Source organism: Ochlerotatus camptorhynchus, unplaced genomic scaffold (assembly GCF_037179485.1).
Source record: "Ochlerotatus camptorhynchus isolate MF236.1 unplaced genomic scaffold, CSIRO-AGI_Acam_v1.1 ptg000300l, whole genome shotgun sequence".
Taxonomy (NCBI): domain Eukaryota; kingdom Metazoa; phylum Arthropoda; class Insecta; order Diptera; family Culicidae; genus Ochlerotatus; species Ochlerotatus camptorhynchus.
In genome coordinates, this window is record NW_027040788.1 from 546,791 (window position 1) to 566,709 (window position 19,919).

General features: G+C 37.4%; 1 protein-coding gene across 6 annotated transcripts in view; it reads left to right on the top strand.

Moving 5' to 3' along the window:
- Nucleotides 1-614: 614 nt before the first annotated feature.
- sdk (sidekick cell adhesion molecule) overlaps nt 615-19,919 on the top strand; it is a 362,757-nt gene continuing 343,452 nt past the window's right edge. For all 6 annotated transcript variants that reach the window (XM_065228676.1, XM_065228671.1, XM_065228673.1 and 3 more), the window contains exon 1: nt 615-1,750. The gene's annotated coding sequence lies outside the window, so the exon portion shown is untranslated. The remainder of the gene's footprint in view (nt 1,751-19,919) is intronic.

Consider the following 19,919-nt stretch of genomic DNA (forward strand, 5'->3'; position numbering starts at 1 on the left):
TACTATTTCTGATGACAAGCACATCGGCTTAACAAAAAAGTCTATCCATTGAAAAATTTACAAGAAGACTTATTAATTTATGAAATTAAATTGTTATCGATTTTCTTATATTTTTGAAAGCTTTTCGCATATTTTGGATGTAGTATACTGAGATACAGTTAATATTGTTATTGTGAACAATATAAATGCCTAAAATACTTCAGTTTTCTTGAATATAAATTGAATAGCGGTGGAAAAATTTAAAATTAATTTTCTGGTTTGTTTTCGTTTTTGTCATAGGCCCATTTCAAATGTTACTCTAGAGATGTTTGTTTTAGTTAATTGCAACTGAATCTTGGGCATTGGGTGTGTTTTTTACGGACGGCAACAGCTGCTATGATTCCGCCCCTTCAGGGTGATTATTCCTTCTACCAACGCCTACCGGTAGGCAACAACATTCACATCCATTCAAAAGCGAGCAGCTGTCTTTCTCCTTCGTGTTCACTTCGTTTACTCCACTTTCATTCATCAGCATGAATGAAGCCGAACGCTCCGGTTCCTCCAAGCACCGGCGGCCCACTTGGTTCGGTTTTATGTTGCGCTACCCGAATCAGTCGTGTTTTGATCGTCGTCGCGTTCGGTTGGATTGTTCGTAGCCTAGTGTGCTATCACTCAGTGCTACATTCTACACAACAGAGGATCACCACACACCTTTCTGCTGGCAGCAACTCTGCGTGGTTGCTGATTGTGTGCGTGTGTTGTTGGCAGGCAGTGTGGTTTTACCGTTATTGTTCTGCAGCGTTCGTCCGTCGCTGCTGCTGCTGCTGCTGCTGCAGCAGATCCAGCAAAAGTGCTAGTAGTGGTGTTAATTCATTCACAAGAACCGATCGTTTGAACCACACAGGCGAAGATTTTGGCGATGCGGTGAACCAAAAGACGCGCGTGTTTGAATACAAGAAGATAGAAAACGATCGTGTTGGGTTTGTTGGAAGAGCAGAACATGACCTAGCTGCACAACACAACTACAGCGACGATTTTGTGGGCTGCTGGAGAATGTTGTATACAAAGATCGAGTTTGGCGAGAAGATCGGGAGATCCTAGATTGTGAAACTGCTGAAAAATTGTTAGTTCAAATTGGCAATGAAGATTCGGTGGTAAAATCGTAGTGAAATAAACGGAATTAATGCTTGATGATAGCTAATTAAAAGAAAATAATAAGGGTTAGTTTTGTGATGCGATCCGGATAAAAAAGCTGAAACGAAACAAAGTGTAGGTATGTGTGTTGTGTGGTGCTGAAGCTGGCTGAAGAAATTCTTCATCACAAATTTCAGCAGTTGTTGAGCAGGAGTGAGAAAAAAAAACACGACCAGAATCCTACAGGTGTGTGTTTGGGTCGTTTCAATCTGTATCCAACCCATGCTGATCTGCGTTCGAACGTCTGTATCGTGGGAAACGTGAAACGAGGAATAATAATACAGAAAGAAGAGAAAAAAGTGATTGAATTACAACGACTACCAACCAACACTGGAAGGTTTTGATCTGTTGTGGATTGCCGAAGAAGAGAGGAAAGTAAGTTCAAACACAACATTCTCCTCCGGGTGTACTGTGCAATTTGAAGGAGTGGAAGAAATTTGACGACGACGACGAAAACGGTATCGAATATCTGTCTGTTTACTTTCGTGGAATGAATTGAAGTGAATCGCGATAGTTTGAATCGTATGACGATAGTGCTCCTGATTTGTCAGCAGAAAATAAAAGTTAAAAAAAATAGGTAAGGGAGGAAATACAGGGGCTTAATACGGTAAAACAAAAAAAATATTGTCATAACCACCTGTCATTGAATGAATTTTGTAATAAATTTGAAAATTTTGCTGGAAATACAATAATGTATCTTGAATGCTGACAACCACCAGAATAAAACATTTTTGATTGATACAGATTATTAGCTGCCTTCCAGTTTTAAAATTGAAGTTACACATTTTATCAGCTCGCACAACATTTCGGGAAGCTACTGTACAAAACGCTTAATTCGAGAAATCCCAAGGTCGCTGCCCAAGCTGACACGGAACGCGAAACGAATCGTCGAGCATAGATTCAAATAGAATGTGAAGAATAATATCAATAATAAAAATTCCTTTGGACGCGTGACGCAACGCTTCGCTTTTCGTGTCAGCATTGCAGCGACCTCAGGCAGATCCATGCGAATTCCATGTTCCGTGTAGGTGATAATTTGGCACAAAATTTTGCACATTTAACAATCAATATCAATATTATTCATGTAAATTGTTAAAAACAAATATGTATTATGTGTTTTCCGAGGTTCTGTGCATCGGTAAAAAAATTGCAGCTTTTCTTACCAAATTGTATGTCATTTTGTTTATTTTTTGAATTCCTCATAAATAAAAATTGTCGTGGTTTCTCTCATTTTTTTTACGTAGGACTACGTCTTGCTCGAAGGTATGAAGTACCATTTCTAGATCGACAAATGAAATATGCGGAACAACAAAATGTAAACAATTTGACAGTGAGCATGCATAAGGGCGTAAACGTGATGATCGATTCTCTTCGTCGATTTTCTCTTAAGTTAATAACTCGCTAGAATTAACGTTTCTCGATGCGTTTGCTGTTGCTTTTGATAGCCACTACAACCTGTTACAACTCTGCATTGAACAAATTATAAAAAAATTGTTTCGTGGTGCGTTTAGACTATCTGATTTGTTGGTCTGATTCGATAATTTTTGTCAGATGCAGAGTTCGGATGCGTTCACACTTCTTCGACATGATGATGAGATTTGACGCTTGATTTGTCGAACGAAATAGGTTTGCGTTTAACTTTCATTCGACTTGTTCAGCAAAATAGCCGCAAGTGAGGTTAAAATGTTGGTTTTTCCCCGAAAATGTCACGGATTTGAACTGCTAAATAACGCATTATTTGTGTTTTGATGGCATCCAGCAGTAAGGTAAACCGATTTCACTATTCAATACTGTCCTGTGTATAATTTGACTGATTTTTAATATTCCAGTGTGATTGGCCGAAAAATACCGTAATGGCTTTGATCATGGCCTGGTCAACAAAACAGTGGTTATGTAATACGAAGCCAGTGAGCTGGATTACCGAGGTGAAGCAATCGGTTAAGTTGTGTGAGTAAAACCCCTGTACGATACAAGCAATTATTGAAGTCACTACTTGCGTTTACGTTGATTTTTGGGTTTACTAATACAACAATATTTCACGATCTGCTTCACCTCTCCCTGTACCTCATTGATACGAAGCATGTATTATAGGAGAATAAACATGCCAGACAGCAGGTCTGAGAGCCTACTAAGATTTTTTTAGAGCTTCAGAGGGGTTCGGAGATCTACTGAGAAATTTGCAGAGCTTCAGGGTAGTTCGTAGATCTTGAAAACAGCACATATTCAGAAATTTCACAGAAGTTTAGAGATCTACTGAATTTTTTTTAAATATCAGTGAAGTTCGTAGATCTTCTGAACAAAGCTATAGAACTTTGAAAAAAAAAAATACAGAACTTCTGAAAAAATCACAAGAATGGTCATAGATCTTCAGATAAACTTCAAGAAAGCGTGTAGATTTTAATTTTTTTAGAATCTCAGAAATTTTAATGAATCTTCATTGAAATTTGTCGAACTTCAGGGAAATCTGGCGATTTTTTTTAAATATACGATTTCAGAGAATTTTTTAGATTTTGAAAGAGACATTTAAAACTTCAAGGAATCTCTAATATTTTCAGATATATTTGGAGAACTTTAGGTAATTTAAAAGATCTTCAGGGAAATTTTCAGATTTTGTAGCCCGAGAGCCTACAGAGGAATTTACAAAACTTCAGAGAAGTTTGCCGATCTACTGAGAAATTTATTGAGCCTCAAGGTTTTTTTTCGTAAATCTTGAGAATAGAAAACTACGGAGCCTCACAAAACTTTACAGAATTTTAAAGGTATTTTCAGAACTTTAAATATATTTGCAGAAATTTGAGGAACTTCAAAAAAGTTCAGAGTGTAGATCGTTAATCTACTGAAAAATCTGCAGATGTTTAAATAAATTTTCTGAATTTTATTGCGATTCTTGGATTTTAAGAGTAGTTAACAGAACTTCAAGAAAGTTCGTTGATCTTCAGAGATACTTGCACAATTTCAGAACAAATAGTGGATCTTCAGAGAACTTCCTAAAACTTCAGGGAAGCTCAAAAATTTCCAGATAAACTTTTAATACTTTAGGGAATTGTGTAGATGTTCAGAGATATTGGCAGTTATTCATTGAATCATGAAAATCTACAGAGAAAATTACACAACTTTCGAGTAGTTCGTATATAATTATAAACTTAGTGAGCATCAGAGATAATTGTTGATCTTTAAGGATCTTAAATCTGCAGGGATTCAGGAAATTTTGCAGAACTTATGAAGAACACAGAACTTTTAAAAATCTGTAGAACTACCGAGAAATTTGCGTATCTTCAGGAAAGTTTGTTGATCTCTAAATATATTTTACGAGAAAACATACAAAAATCTTCAGAGAAATATGAAGAATTGAGTTCTTAACAGAACTCAATCATGTAGAGAACTTTTCCCTTTAGTTAGTCGAAAGTTGGTATCGACATTCTAGCGAAGTTTTGATATCCTTTTTCGTCTTCATATCACACTTCTTGAAGAACAAGATGAGCTAGATCCTTTCTGGTGTTCCTCCTGAGCAACCATATCCTACTCCACAAAGTTCATTTAAAATAATAAAAGCTAATACGCCTGCCGAAGCTAGAGCTATTTTCCGGTAATTCATGATGGATGTATTTACTTTTGATTCATGATACAGTTTTGTTTTGAAATCTTAATTGACAGTTCTTTCGACATGTACAAGCAGTGTGAACACCAGCAAACAGGGGGGGGGGGGGGGTTCGACAAAGTGTGTAGAAAGTACATTCGAGCAGATTTTCCATTATGGCGGTGGTCAAAATCAGACAAAGAAATCAGATAGTCTAAACGGACCTTTAGCTGTAGTAATGCAAAAAAGAAAATCGACGAAGAGAATCGATAATCGCGCTTAGGCCCTTATGTATGCTCACTGTCGAATTGCTTTAGGCGTAAATTGCTCGAGAGTAAAAATACATCCAAGCATTCTAACACATGGATCAAACTTTCCTTTATCGAATGATATTGCTAGTTTGCGTGGGTGTGTTTCGATTCTAGAGAAATGTGTGTTTCTATCAATCTTGTCCTTCCGCCTATTTCAACTGTTGGTATAGATTTCATCGTAGTAGCATCACGAAATCATGGAATGTTTTAAATGCTTATAACTTAGCCATCCAAGATTGGCTGAGACTTAAAATTATGATTGATTATCAATAGTAAACTATTGAAAATTTATCAAACTTGCTTGCTTGTCATGATTATCGAGTGTAGACATAATTAGCCGATAGCAAATCCCTTACAGAGACATCAATTCCAGATAGTGTAGTGTTCCGTTTTTGTATAAACAAAATCTAGGAAACATTCACGAAGGACTATATATTCAGGTTCAGAAGTCTTTAAAAGCGAGTCCTTTATTCCCTGAATTAATCAACACTAGGTTGAAGGTGGACCTAAATAATTCTAGTATCGAGTTGTAAAGGGTGAAGTGCACTTCTATTAGGTTCGGTGAACTTTGGGACATATCTGGAGGACTTCAAAGGCGGGCAGATTTGACTTCGATAACAAATTTGGGATATTTTAGCACCAAACCAGGAAATGTAAGACTCTATTATAGATCTGCACAAAAAGTATTCATTCACCAAATCAGCAGATTGTGTAATGTGGTGATAGTGAATGCCATCCATCCCCTCTTATAATTCAGTAATAAACTATTCAATCATTTCTGTTTGATAAGTTTACAAAGTTTGACAAACAAAAATGAGCATTGCATTGTCGTTACCAATTTTCCAATTTCCACACGTCAGATAATAGACAGGAGCACATACCGTGTTAGAGGTAACAATAGCTGCAATTGCCAAACCTACGAATGGATGCCTCCCTTCATATAACATCCAACTTGAGTGCGGTACAATCGATAGAACTGTTTCAAACACATCGTCGGTACATGAGCAAATCGGCGATCATCTCTATTTGCCAGTGGTGGTGGCGGGGAAGGAGATACCCCCCACCATCCCTTTCCAACGGGGGAGTTTGGTAAAAAGAGATGATCAACCCGATTTGTACCTTCCTCAATGTTGTCCTTGCTCGCTTTCTACTCTCTATATACAATTTTCACACTGCCGTACTCTAACTGAACTATCACCTCTATACTTTCATCTGCTCATTTATCGTATAAAACTTCCACTTTAGTCTATTATTTGAAATTAGCATCGTTAACTATGTAAACCATTAACTTCTCGCAGAAGTAATACAAACTAAAAAACAAATCAAATCTATAAAATATTTAAAGTCTTCGATAGCCTAGTCAGTAAAGGCACGGTATTACCAAAGCCAGAGGCAGCATGTTCCATTCCCGGTCCGGTCGAGGAAATCTTTCAGGTTGAAAATTTTCTCAACTTCCCTGGGCATAGAGTATCATTGTGCTTGTTATAATACAAGTTCATGCATTGGTTGACATAGCAAGCTTTCAATTAATTACTGTAGAAGTACATCTAGAACACTTAGTTGACAGCCATCAAAACACTTGCTACAGAAGCGTAAAATGTCTAGAATAAGAAGAAGAAGAGGTTATAAAAAGAACCTCTAAGGCTCCCTCCCAACTACGGGAACATAAGGAAAGTTAACATGCTGAAAATATGGGGAACTTACTGGAAGCTTTAAGAACCTCAAAGCGGTTCTTTTAGCAACAGAAAATTTACAGGTACTTTTGTGAAGTTCCTATAATTTCAGAGAACTTCACAGGTATCAATCAATAAAAACTTTAGAAATCACAGAAGTCCAAAAAATTTCAGGAAAATTTAAATGTGTTAAAGGGAATTCCATTTATTTCGCAGTAGAACCAAGATCTTCAATTGAATTGAGTGCTTCAGGAAAGCGAGAATATCAAATCAGATAATCAAAGGGCAGTTCAAATAATTTCAAAGAAATTGTATAAACCTTAAAGAAGTTTCGAGAAGTTCAGGGAATTTCCGGAAACTTCCGCAAAGCTCCGAGAGAATTTCTGGAACGTGATAAAAATTGCATGAACATCCGGAATACGTGAGAATATTTTAAAAATGTTAAATTATGGAGATTTCAAGAACTTTAAAAAATGCAAAAAATTAGCTATGTTGATTAGAGAACATCAACGAAGTTCCATTAATATAAAAAATGCGAACTTTTAGCAAGCAGCGATAGCTCAAAGAAATTCCAGAGAACTTCTAATAAATTTAGATATTTTTAGATAGTTTCATGATATTTAGCGATGTTCCGAGTACTTCGAGGACGATCAGATAGCTTCAGAAAAGTCCCATTAACTTAAGCAAATTTGCAGCTAGTTACAAGGAGTTCCGTGAAATTATGGGGTATTTCGAGAATTCTATGATTGATCCGAAAACGTCGGAAGCATCAGGGAATTATGAATATATATCAGAAAATTTGCCGGATTATTAAACAAATTTAGAGACCTTCAGGTAAGCATAGATAAGTTCAGGGAAATTGTCGAAACGTCAGTGCAAATCAGTTAATTTCAGTAAATTAGCGAGTTCTGAAAAAGTACTGATAAATTCAAGGCAGTCAATAGAACTTTTAAAAAATTCAGTAATTGATTAGACAGTTTTAATAACACCAGGAAAGTCTAGACTAGCTTTAAATTATTGTCGATAATTTAGAGGAAGTTTCATGAACTTCAGAAAAATCTTGAGAACGTTCTAATTCCATGAAAAATTTCGGGAACACAAAAGTTCCAGAAATTTAGAAAAACTTCGAAAACTTCACAGAAACATTTCGAGAACTTCATAGAAATGAAATCTATGGAGCTTAAGGGGAGATCCGCGAACTTAAGGAATTTTCATGAACATTAGCTAAATGCGGGAGCATTTGAAAGAAGTTTAGTAAGCTCCGAAAATTGGTGGAATTTTAGGGGGAGAACAATTTCATTAGTTTCAGAAAATTAGTGGGAAATTTGAAGCAGTTCCCATATTTTAAGATAATTTCAGAGACGTTAAGAGGCGAAGACCTCAATCGCATAGGTTCAGAAGTTCACGGAAGCTTAAACATTTTTAGGACAGCTCAATTAAATTCAGCGCAGTACAACAAGCTTCATGGGAACTGCAAAAACTTTAGAGAGAGAATTCTCAAAACTTTAGTTTTGAGAATTTCAGAAAAGAACACAGGACCTCAGAGTAGTTTCGTTAACATTAGAGAAGTCACATAAATTTTAAAGAAGTATAGAGAACTTCAGCGAATTGTTAAACCTTTAGAGGAGATCCATGATCGTTCGGAAAATTGGGGATATTTTAGGAAGTCCTATAAAGTTCAGGGAAGTTTAGGAATGTGATGACAAATATTTTGAGCATCAGGCTAGTTTCTTAAACTAGAAAAGAACTTCAAGGCAGTTTCATTAACTTCAGGAAACATTTGGGAACTTTCAAGTAGTTCTGAAGACCACAGAATAGTCCATTTCATATTCAACGGAGATTTCCTTTGAAATATTCCTCAAAATTTCGATGAAACTATTCTCCGAATTCAATTTTTTTTTTAGTTTTCCTCGGAATTACCTTGAAATTCTCTACACCCTCCCCATGGACATGGAGGTTGACGGTACTGAAGCAAAGGGTTATGTTTAATTTCTTTATATTTGCAACGATGATGATTTCCTTTAGTGACACATATTACCTTCTTAATGCTTCAAACGATTACTTCTTGGTTGTTAATAGAACTTCCTTGATGAAATCGGCTGCTTCATGCAGACTGAGCAATTTTGATTATAGTAGGGTATAGTACTACTTCGTCGTAATCGCCCATTTCCGTTCTATCGATCAGAAAATATCAATAATATCAATGATTTCACCATGCACAAATCAATAACAGGTTTGTTCCGATGCGTTAATTCATTAGCTACAACATAAATCCTGTTAGAGCGCATTGTATGACTATTTACGCTCATTGTTCTCAAAACAAAAGAAGAGCTCCTAGGATTCCCTTTTTCTACGTTTATCCGTAGGACGAAGAAAATCTAATGGCGTTTCAATGCGTTAGGACGGAATTGAAACTCGTAGAACGAATTTAGAATCAAGAAGCAGTATTAGATTTTAAACAATTTCTGAATAATTTGTGACTATTTATGGAATCCAACGTATGGAAAGGTGAATAAATTTTGAAGTCTTCTTTGACAGAAATATTAAATTTTTTGGTTAAACTCGTTCAGAAAAGAGAGGTAAAGCGCGGGTTCTGCTTAGTAGGACGGAACTTAGATGAAAAACCCTATCAGGTTTGTTCTGTATACAGAGGAACTGGGAAAACTAGAAACTTCTCACCAATAAAGTAATGATCTTCTAGTAAATTTTGCATATAATTTTATTTATATTTTATTTTATTTAAGCGTATTTTTTTTTTATTGCAGTGAACTCGCTCGTTTTTGCGTAAAATAATCAATATTTATTTTACTTGTAATTACCTTTGAAAGTGTTTTTTCAAGTTTTTTTTTGTGATCTGAAAATTTTCCCAGTTTGGGCAGAAGTTTCGAAGCTAACGCATGTCCACAGGCCTAATAGAAAGATAGGAATCAAGTGTTCTGATTCAAAGCAGAGCAGAACTCTCAGTAATGAAATCTAAATAACTCATTCAAATTTCAAACTATGTCCAGCTTACACATTCCATATCATTTTGTAGCATCGTGGCCATCTCAATCCAAAAAACATCCAACCACCTACCTCAATCTAATCATTATCCCTTCCCATGGCGATCATGTAGCCTGCATGTGGCGAGTCAGCCATTACCCCTCCTTTACTGTCGGCCTTGGATTGACTTGCGCTCTTACTGCCCCACCCTGCGCTGCAAAATGAAAATGAAAATGAATTACCTTGAAATTCTCCACAATAAGAAACTCTTTGGAAAGATTATCCGAATATTCATTGTATTCATTTCAGATTTCCTTTTGAATCTCACTCCTCCCCTTGGAATTCCACTCACATTGAAAGTCTGATAACAAATTCCTTAGATTTATTCTCATAATTTTTCTGCCAAACTCTCCAGAATTTATTTAACGAATTCCTTTGCATGTGTCCTGGAGTTATTCTCAGATTTAGTTGTAATCCTCCTTTTAAAGACTGGACTCGGAAAAAATGCAACACTTTGTTTTGGGTGTAACTTTTTATTGCGTGGGTAAAAATTAATGAAATTTTGGGTAATACTAGTTTAAAGTGTTATGCAAAATTTTATCTGCCAAGTAGTTTTCAAGATGCATTCGAAACAAGAAGAGCTACGCCAGCAAATCTTGGGCGCGGTGATCGATAATCCTGGTCAGTCGCACAGATGGATCGGCAAAAGGCTTGGACTCCACCATTCCACCGTGTCCCGCGTTGTGAAGATGTTCCAGGAGACGAAGACCATCGAGCGGCGCGCTGGAAGCGGCCGAAAACCGAAAACGGAATACCCAGAGAATTAGGCAGATTAGGCAGTACTTTAACCCTTTAGAAGGCAGTGGCAACTATATTGCCACCAACAATCTGTATTTTTTCTCCACACAAACAATCCCGTTGCAGTTTTTTTTCCATGCATTGGCTACTTCTGATATCTGGCAACACTTCTAATTTTTTTTTTGAGCCGGAACAAGTGGAAACTGAGTATTTGGGAGTCATTTTTGTGTAAACAAACCGCCATTTTCGAGCGGAAATACGAATATCAGCTAAAACTCATTACAAATCCCACAAGTCGGTAAGTTTTTCAATAGAAATATACTGTTTTGGAACTCCTTGCTTAGATCATGTATTTTTTTCAAACATTGATCTGTAGTTCATGTCAAATGTTACAGTTTTCTACAATGAAAAATGCTCGCAATACTGTTACATGCTACTTTACGTTTCAGCTAAAAGTATGTCGAACATACCGTATACAGAGTCGGATGACGAGGTTGTAAGAGAGCTGGCGAAAATTTGTGGACTACCTGATAATCCCGATGTGTCCGATGATGAACTGGAAGCTGATCCGGAACTCTCTACCTTGAGCAAGCTAGATACATCTCTGATCGATATTCTCGCTGGAAGTGATGATTCAGATGATGCTGCTAAGGGCAGTGGGACTGAACGGCACACATCCATTGATGAACCACAACCGTGTTCTTCGGGTTATCACAACTGTAAGCATTTAAAAGCGATTCCTCACCCACGCACGATTACCGCATTGAAAACAGTTGCAAGTGTCTCATCATCTATTCGGGTCATTGTGCTAACCTTATATGATATTGTTGGATCATATCTGATATCGTTTATATATGTTACCGATTTATAAGGAAAGCCAACTACTCAAGATTATCCGAAACATCAGCTTCAGATGAATCGGATGACGATCAATCAAGCGAAGATTTTTCCCAAGTGGACCAATCAGACGACAGTCCCGGGAAATGCAAGAACTGTAGCCTATTTCGCACAGTTTTTCGACGATGACATTTTGAAACTTATAGTTACCCAAACTAACATCTACGCAGACCAACAGCAAAGTCGACACTGGGAACCGGTATCTGAAGCAGAAATCAAGGCTTTTCTAGGGATTACCATTAAGCCTCTGGCAAGTGTTGATTTGTACTGGTCAAGTGATCCATTTTTCCGTACGGACGAAATTGCTTCCATTATGCTGTGCAAGAGATTCAAAACAATCTTAGAGAATTTGCATCTGAATGACAATCGTATGATGCCTCCAAGGAATTCAGATCATTTTGACAAACTGTACAAGATTCGTCCACTTCTTGATTTACTGAACACTGCATGCCAGAGAGCAGTACAGTCCACATCATCGCAATCGATTGATGAATCGATGATTCTGTTCAAAGGGCGATCGACATTGAAACAATATATGCCACGAAAACCTATCAAGAGAGGCTATAAGGTGTGGACAAGAGCCGACAGTGAGACTGGTTACGTATTTGAGTTTGATATTTATACTGGCAAACGCGATGACAAGTCTCCTACTATAGGCCTAGGGGCCAATGTAGTCAAGAATCTATCGCAGAAACTAATTGATGAAGGATTTCAAGGATATGTGACCTTTGATGGTTTCTTTGCCTCATACGGTATATTACAATACTTATATGATCACGGAATTCATGCAACGGCTACAGTGAATAGTAATAGATCGGACCTACCTGTACTACTAAAAAAGTACAAAAGAAAGTCCCAACCGAAAAGGCGAAAGCGTTTCCTGAGAGGGGAGTACAAGTGGCGTTTGAAGAAAAACGTTGCTTTTGTAATGTGGCAAGATTCCAAAATGGTAACAATGTTGACTACAGCATTCCATCCTAAAACCGCGACAGCTACGTGTGAAAGGAAGCAACATGATGGTACCAGAAAAACCATTGTATGTCCGAAAGCGGTTCAGGAATACACAAAGCGGATGGGCGGAGTTGATCGGTTTGATCAAAAGAGAAGCACGTATGGGGTCGGTAGAAGAAGCCAGAGGTGGTGGCTGCGGATTTTCAATTTCTGCATTGATTTGGCTATTACGAATGCGTACTTGTTGTATGCATCTAACAACCATGTGCGAAATCACGTGACTCAGCTGCAGTTCAGGTTGAAGTTATCACGAGACCTTGTTGGTAACTATACTTCGAGGAAGCACAGCCTACAAAGCGAACCAAGATATTCTACAAAGAAGCCTACAATGTCTTCAAACTATCAAAAAGAAGGAGTACCAGATAATCTACGCTTTTCAGATGTTGGAAGTCATAAACTGGAACAGTTGGCTACCTATCGTTGTTGTCGCCTATGTAGTACAAAGGCTAAAAATAAGAGGTCCAAAATTCAATGTTCCAAGTGTAAGGTACCACTTTGCGCAACACCTTGCTTTGATTTGTTTCACTTAAAACTTAATTGAAATTGATCTACGTCTATCTTACAATTCGTTCCAAAAATAAAGTGCACCTGCAGGACAGTGGCAAACATATTGCCACCAATATTGTTGCGCTAGTAAGGCAGTGGCAAACATATTTTCACCAAGGTTTTTGGACTTTGAAGGCAGTGGCAACTATATTGCCACTAATTTTTTCAAGTTTTTCAACTATTTTTTTTTCCAAACAAAAAATATATTTGAGCTTTTGACCGAGTAAGCATTGTGTTTTATTGTAGTTTTTGTGGATTCCTTGCTTGGTTTCCACGGCCTTATAAAGGGTTAAGAATAACCCAAACATTTTCACCCGAGACGTGGCCAAAAAGGTCAATTCGTCGAAGTGGTTCGTCCAGCAGACCATGAAGCGGGGTGGGCTACGTGTTTTTAAGGTCAGGAAGGCGCCAAACCGGACTGACAAGCAAAACACGGTGGCCAAATTGCGTGCGTGGAAGCTGTACCGTGAGTGGCTGGTCAAGCCAGGCTGTCTCGTCATGGACGACGAGACATACATCAAGGCGGACACCAAACAAATCCCCGGCCTCGAGTTTTTTGTCGGTACGTCCCGCATGGAGGTTCCGGAAAAGTTCCGGAAGAGAAAGATGGACAAATTCGCGAAGAAGTACCTGTTGTGGCAGGCGATCTGCGAGTTAGGACGGTACAGCAAGCCGTTCGTTACAACCGGCACCATAAACGGGCAGATTTATCGAGATGAATGCTTGCAGAAGCGCTTGCTGCCCTTCCTCCGCTCTCATCGTGATCCCACGCTGTTCTGGCCGGATCTCGCTTCGTGCCATTACGCCAAGCCTGTAATGGATTGGTACGAAGCGAAGGGCGTTAATGTGGTCCCGAAGGAGGCGAACCCGCCAAATACACCAGAACTTCGTCCGATCGAAAAGTTTTGGGCGATAATGAAGAAGAAGTTGAAGAAAAGGGGAAAAACATTCAAAACCGATGAAGCTTCGAAGAAAAACTGGGAGAAATTGTGTAAGGAAGATGGGCAAAGCCTCGCCCAAGATCTCATGAGCAGTGTTAAGAGAAATGTACGAGCATTCAGCTTGGGGGAGGAAATTCAATAAATAAATTATGCCAAAACAGCTAATATATAGTTATTTAATCCCTGAAAATTTAAGAAGTATCCGATTTAAAATGAATTTTTGGTGATTATTCCGGATTCGTTTTCTCCCACAAACTTTATGAAATTATCTTCAGAATGCCCTTAGAATTTTCTTCTGAAGTTCACAGCAGTTGTGCTCCTCAGAAATTCATAAGAGTTTGCATTAAAATTTACTTTTAATTCAGTTCAGGGTTTCTTGGAATTGTACTTGTAACTATCAGGCTTCACATGAAGTCTAAAATTCCTCAGAACTACCTTGAAAGCAGATTGCATTTGATGTTTTTCTGAAAAAAAATTTTTCCCAGAACTCCCTTGGTATGAAGTCCTTCGAAATTATAATAAAATTCCACGAGTCTTTCAAACTGTGCATCGAATTTGACTCCAGATTCTTGAAAATTTCTTGAAGTATTATAGCTTTTTAGACCAGAACTATTTAAAATTTAAAATTTCTAGGATATATGCATGTTGTGAAGACTAGTACTTCAAAAAGGGTAACTTTTGAGGCAAGACAGGGTGTCCTCATCCTCAACAAGTTAAGGAAACAGGATGCACTAGATGTCCACAACAGGTACAGCAAAACATCACATAGACGCCCTTATTCACACTAACTACTCAGGGGTAGAAGGTCAAGAAGAGCCACCGCCACCAACTAAAGCTTGAACCGGGTACCTGGGACTCCCACGATATACCCGCGGCAATGGTCAGCAGACAATGCCCTGTGCGTATTTAATTTGTAATATGTTTTATTTTGATACACAAAATGTTTGAAGCCATGCGTCATCTAAATCATAATTTGCATCATCACAAATACACTTTTCAACAATCTTCAACTGGAACGTACTCACTAAATCACTACACCCGGGAGCGCATTCCCGATGCTTCCACGCATATTTTTCTCTGCCTAGTCATCCCTAAACAATTCCTCCTCCAGCAATTCCAACCACACAACAACCAAATATTACTTTTCTTCGCTTTTTTTTTCAAGTTTTTTTTTTTTTTTTTAACTCTTTATTTGTTCCAAATTCAAAATAAATTACATTTCATTTTTAACCTAGGTGCTCCAGTTACTACAGTAACTTACCAGCCTTAATTGTTATGATATATATCTAAGTATTTTTACATTGTTCCTGTCTTGGCAATTCAGTATTTTAAACAGGTTTTTTAAACCTGCATGTCAGTATAACAATTGATAGCTTAAAACTAAATAACTAAAACTAAATCTTATCTAAGTATAAAGGGAATTAATCGTTGCAATTGAGGATTGTAACGATTTTTGCCGGAAATTATTAATTATTTTGTTGGACATTTGTGCTAAAGTCTCAACATTCGAAATTCTATGTACTTCGGTAGTACTGTACCAGGGAGGCAACTTCAAAATCATCTTCAGAATTTTGTTCTGAATCCTTTGAAGTGCTTTTTTCCTGGTAGTGCAACAACAAGACCATATTGGCACAGCGTAAAGCATGGCCGGTCTAAAAACTTGTTTAAATATTAGAAGTTTATTCGTCAGGCAAAGTTTGGATTTCCTGTTTATAAGAGGATACAAACATTTTATATATTTATTACATTTGGCTTGAATGCCCTCAATGTGATCTTTAAAAGTTAATTTATGGTCAAGTATTAATCCAAGATATTTCACTTGGGTTGACCAGGAAATTGGAACTCCGTTCATAGTGACTACGTGACTACTACTAGGTTTCAAAAAGGAAGCCCTGGGCTTATGTGGAAATATTATAAGTTGAGTTTTGGAAGCGTTGGGAGAAATCTTCCATTTTTGTAAATAAGAAGAGAAAATATCTAAACTTTTCTGAAGTCTGCTGCAAATAACACGGAGACTTCTTCCTTTAGCGGAAATGCCTGTGTCATCAGCGAACAAAGATTTGTGGCAACCCTGAGGCAAATCAGGGAGGTCCGAAGTGAAAATGTTATACAATATAGGCCCAAGAATGCTACCCTGAGGAACTCCTGCTCTAACAGGTAGTCGATTAGATTTGGAATTTTGATAATTTACTTGAAGAGTTCTGTCAGTTAAATAATTTTGAACTAATTTCATAATGTAAAGTGGAAAATTAAACTTTTTCAATTTAGCAATCAAACCTTCATGCCAAACACTGTCGAATGCTTTTTCTATGTCTAGAAGAGCAACTCCAGTTGAGTGGCCTTCAGATTTGTTTGAACGAATTAAATTGTTAACTCTTAAGTTGATGAGTAGTTGAATGCCCATGGCGAAATCCAAACTGCTCATCTGCAAAAATTGAGTTCGTATTGATGTGAAGCATCATTCTATTCAAAATTATCTTTTCAAAAAGTTTACTTATTGAAGAAAGCAAACTTATTGGACGGTAGCTAGAAGCTTCAGCTGGATTTTTATCCGGCTTCAAAATTGGAACAACTTTTGCATTTTTCCATTTATCAGGAAAGTATGCCAAATGGAAACATCTGTTAAATAATTTTACCAAGAAAGACAAGGTACTCTCTGGGAGTTTTTTGATGAGGATATAGAAAATTCCATCATCACCTGGAGCTTTCATATTTTGAAACTTTTTAGTTATAGACCTTACTTCGTCCAAATCAGTCCCCCAGGAATCATCAAAAATATTTTCCCGAGAGAAAATATTCAGATAATCCCGAGCAACCTGATTCTCAATAGGACTAGTAAGACCCAAACTGAAATTATGGGAACTCTCGAATTGCTTAGCAAGTTTCTGAGCTTTTTCCAAATTTGTGATCAAAATTTTACCACCTTCTTTAAGCGCTGGAATAGGCTTTTGAGGTTTTTTCAAAATTTTTGTGAGTTTCCAAAAGGGTTTGGAACTCGGGTCTAATTTAGAAATATTATTTTCAAAAGTTTTGTTCCTCAGGGCAGAGAATCGCTTTTTAATTTGTTTTTGCAAATCCCGCCAGATAACTTTCATGGCAGGATCGCGTGTTCTTTGATATTGTCTCCTACGGACATTTTTAAGACGGATCAAGAGCTGAAGATCATCGTCTATTATAATTGAATCGAATTTAATCTCGCATTTTGGTACTGAGGCAGCTCTTGCTTCAACTATAGAAGTAGTCAGAGATTCAAGAGCATAATTAATTTCATCTTTGGTTTGCAAAGGAATGTTAGGATCGAAGTTATATTCCATAAATGTTCGATATTGCTCCCAATCAGCCCTATGGTAATTGAAAGTAGAGCTGTTGGGATTAGAAATTATTTCTTGGGATATTTCAAAAGTTACTGGAAGGTGATCAGAACCGAAGTCAGCATGGGTAACCATTTGGCTACAAAGATGACATGAATCAGTTAAGACCAAATCAATAGTTGAGGGATTTCTTGCAGAAGAAAAGCATGTTGGGCTGTTTGGATATTGAATAGTGTAATAACCTGCAGAACAATCATCAAACAGAATATTACCATTGGAATTGCTTTGAGCATTATTCCATGAGCGGTGTTTTGCATTAAAATCACCAATAATGAAGAATTTAGACCTATGACGGGTAAGTTTCTGGAGGTCACCCTTGAGAAAATTCTTTTTCTGGCCTACGCATTGGAATGGCAAATAGGCAGCTATAAACGTAAGTTGTCCAAATTTTGTTTCAACAGAAACTCCCAAAGTTTCAAAAACTTTGGTTTCAAATGAAGAAAGAATTTTATGTTTGATTCGTCTATGAATAATGATGGCAACGCCACCACAGGGTCCATCAAGACGATCATTTCTATAAATCAAGTAATTTGCGTCCTTCTTAACCTTATGGGCAGGTTTAAGGAACGTTTCAGTTATAACGGCAATATGCACGTTATGAACTCTCAAAAAGTTAAATAGCTCGTCTTCATTATCTTTAAGAGATCGAGCATTCCAATTTACAATATTTAATGCTTTAAAATCCATTACTGAATTTTAAAGTCATGACAATATTATTTGCAAATTTTACTCCAGTTTGAATAGCATCAAACATGGAGTTAGATTTAAGCATATCAGAAATCATGTCAATTAATGAATTCTGTAAAAATTCCATTTTGGGGGCAGTAATGCTTCCTAAGTCAAAATTGTCAAAATTTCCGTTAGAACGTTGGTTAGTATTTTGATTTCTACCCGCTGCAATAGCAGCATAGGTAGCTCCATTAACTCGCTGAACATTGTTAGCAGCGAGGGGAGTAGGTACAGATGAAACATTTGAAGCAGGGGAGATATTTGTACCTACGGGTACGAATGTAGAATTTGTTCCTCGCTGACCGTTGTTAACAGCAGAGGAATTTGTACCTGGTCGGAAACGTGGAGTGTTTCCTACCTGACGGTTAGAACGAGATTGTAGGATCGCTTTGCGAGTCTTACATTCCCAAAAATTGGATTTGTGGTTTTCACCACAATTTGAACATTTAAATTTCTTAGGATCTTCCTTCACAGGACAGTCGTCCTTTGCGTGAGAGGAATCACCACAATTCATGCATTTAGCTGGCATGTAGCAATTTTTAGTTCCGTGACCCCATCCCTGGCACTTACGGCACTGAGTGAGGTTTTGGAAATTTCCTCCAGTCTTCCTGAAGTGTTCCCACTTCACTCGGACATGGAGCATAAGGCTAGCTTTTTCTAAGGCCTTAAGGTTGTTTAGTTCACTAGACTTGAAGTGAACTAAATAAAAATCATTAGAAATCCCGTTGCGCGAATCGCCAGGACGGGATTTCATTTTCATTTTGATTACTTGGAGTGGCACAACTCCAAGTAATTTTGCCAGTTCATCTTTGATCTGATCCAGGGATTCACCACTGGGCAGTCCTTTCATGACAACCTTGAACACACGTTCAGTTTTGGTGTCGTAAGTAAAAAAATTGTGCTTCTTCTCAGTAAGATACTTGAGAAGACATTTTAATTCGTCCAAGGTTTCAGCCAATACACGGCATTCACCCCGACGTCCAATTTGTAGTGAAAACTTAACTTTCACGAAATTCAAAAGTTCCATGCGAAGAGCATGGAAATCGGTAGTGGTTATCACAATAGGGGGAATCTTTTCCTTCTTGGCATTAAGCCGGGAAAGTTTACTAGAATTTTTCTTGGATGATGGATCATTCTCATCATCCGTGAGCAAATCAAATTGATTACTCAAATTAATTTCAACAGAAGGGGGGTCAAGAGTTTGCCCCTTTCTTTTGCGTTTAGGCGCCATGGCGATCGACTTCCAAGCAGATTACTATAAGAATCTGAAGGATCGAAGAGGAATTTTCCAAATCGATATCCAAGAAGGATTACCTCGGGTAGGGTCCAAACAAGGATCGAAGAGGAATAAGAGTTGAACAAGGTAGAAAATTTTTACAGGTTGAGCACTGAAAAGTGCTGTTTAAATTTGTTGTAGCTTTTTTTTTTTTTTTTTTTTTTTCAAGTCACTCCGTGTACAAAACCCTAACAATAGATCAACGCGAATTAAATTTTCACTCCTAATACTAATACTATTAGTATTAGTAACTAATTGAATAAGTCTAAAACATCAAACATTTATTTGATGTGCCATCTTAACGACTACTTTTCTTCTCTTAGGTAACTTTTTAGTCACTATTTTTACAACTATAAGTCACTATTTCGTTACTTATTTCTTCAACATGGTCACTAAAATCACTATTTTGACAGCAGTGATCGCTACCAACCCTGAAATCATAACTCATTACTAGTTTTGCATTCCCTGAAAATTTCAAGAAAATCCGATAATCGGTTTATTTTTGCTGTGTGCCATTTTTATCGAATACACCCGTTAAGAAACAATCCACCAAACAACCATAGAAATTTCACATCGACATAACCGCAAGAGCAATTTTTGTTTTGTTTATGTTTTCACATTTGACAGCTCCGAT